The sequence below is a fragment of the Dasypus novemcinctus genome, chromosome 14, assembly GCF_030445035.2.
Source record: "Dasypus novemcinctus isolate mDasNov1 chromosome 14, mDasNov1.1.hap2, whole genome shotgun sequence".
NCBI classification, from domain to species: Eukaryota; Metazoa; Chordata; class Mammalia; order Cingulata; family Dasypodidae; genus Dasypus; species Dasypus novemcinctus.
In genome coordinates this window covers 80,214,896-80,216,700 of record NC_080686.1, presented here as the reverse complement: position 1 = coordinate 80,216,700, position 1,805 = coordinate 80,214,896, and the positions used below count along the sequence as shown (strand labels likewise).

Below are 1,805 nucleotides of genomic sequence, written 5' to 3'. Positions count from 1 at the left end.
GTTGTCACCACTTTTGTTCCAGCAGTCCCAAGACTTCAGTCCTGCCTACCCTTTTGCACTCAGTTATTCATAGCATTCTCTCCTTTTTAAAAAAATTATGTATTCCCCCCACCCCCCGTTGATTGCTCTCTGTGTCCATTCGCTGTGTGTTCTTCTGTGTCTCCTTGTCTTCTCTTTAGGTGCCACTGGGAACCAATCCTGGGACCCTCTGGAGTGGGAGAGAGATGCTCAATCTCTTGTGCCTCCTCAGCTTCCTGGTCTGCTGTGTCTCGTACTGTCTCTCCTCTGCATCTCCTTTTGTTGGGTCATTTTGCTCCCCCAGCACTCTGCGTGGACTAGTTCTACGTGGGCCAGCTTGCCTTCACCAGGAGGCCCCGGGAATCAAACCTGGACCTCCCATATGGTAGAGAGGAGCCCAATTGCTTGAGTTGTGTCCACTTCCCAGGCTTTTCTTTTTTAAAAAATATGGAACGTTTCATATATTTGCATGTCATCCTTGTCCAGGGGCCATGGTAATCTTCTCTATTGTAAAAGCAAGCACAAATGTATCTTGTTTTTGATACATTTCTTCATTCCCCCCCCCTCCTTTTTTGTATTTTATTTGTCATGTTCTACCTTTAGAGCAGAGAAAGTGATTGATATCCTGAGTGCACATCTACAGTCTTATATGCATGGCTTTTGTTCATTGGTGAACTTCTATTTTATAAATAACGTTTGTATTTTCCATGTTATTACAAACTCTTTGTGAACACAATGTTTAATGGCTGTGTAATATTCCATCAAATGGCAATGGCGTGGTTCTTTAAAGAAATACTTTGAAGTGATAAAAGTCTTGCCATGAAATATCTCAGTTCACAGTTGGAGCAACCATTTTAAGAATGTTAAAGACTGAGGTGTTGTAATGCCACATGACCCCCTTTTTTGTGTTTCAGTCAGGGTGGAGGCAGTAAAGTTGAGTGATTAATTAAAGAGAAATGTCTTAACTTGTGTTTTAAATTCTATGGGCAGGGAGTATATATTTAAGAGAGGCCTTCCAATCTGCTGTGTTTCCCATGGAATTTCATTTGGTTTCTGAATATAGCCTCAGGTTATGTGCTGCAAGAAAAGTTTTGACATTTTAAATGTCAACTTGATTCCACTAGAGGTGGGAAACAGCAAGCAAACCATGTTCTTCCACAACAGCCAGCATTCAGTTTCTGGTACTCCTCAACTTTCTTCTGAGAGTCTAATTGGGATCCGTTGTAGAGTTCCCTTGCCTCATCTTTCTTGAGTCTGTCACTGAAAGCACTGCTTTGTATTAGTGAGAGCAAAATGAGATTCCCCTCATCTCACTGGAGCATTTGTCTAAGAAATGTGTGGAGCTAATCAGCTTTCTGAACCAACTTCACAAAAGGAAGAAAAAAAGGATGAAGAGATAACTCAAGCAATGGTGCAACAATAGGAGATTTTATTGAGAGTTGTATTTTTATTTGGTTGGCTGAGAAACATTCCTTCGGTATCTCAAATCATCGTATTGCAAAGGTTGACAGGGCTTTCTTTGCACTAGCTCTTATTTGATTCATGAGTCTCTTCTACAACATTTTCCAGGAGTGGTCATTAAGGTTTTGCTTGAATATCTTCAATTGTAAGCAAACAGTACTTACAGTTGCAGCATATTTCCTTGTTGCACAACCATAATTGTTCGAAAGTTCTTAATATTGAGCAGAAGACTGCTTTCCCATTTGCTCTAATTGCCTGTCTGAATTACAGAATAACTGTAGAAGGCCTTTCCTTATAGCAGCCTTTTGGTTATCTGAAGACATTTG

At 40.6% G+C, this 1,805-nt stretch overlaps 1 non-coding gene across 1 annotated transcript; it reads right to left on the bottom strand.

Moving 5' to 3' along the window:
* Nucleotides 1–459: 459 nt before the first annotated feature.
* LOC111767341 (U6 spliceosomal RNA) lies at nt 460–563 on the bottom strand. Its single transcript, XR_002799186.1, has one exon. It is a non-coding gene; the product is annotated as a U6 spliceosomal RNA (small nuclear RNA).
* Nucleotides 564–1,805: the final 1,242 nt, after the last annotated feature.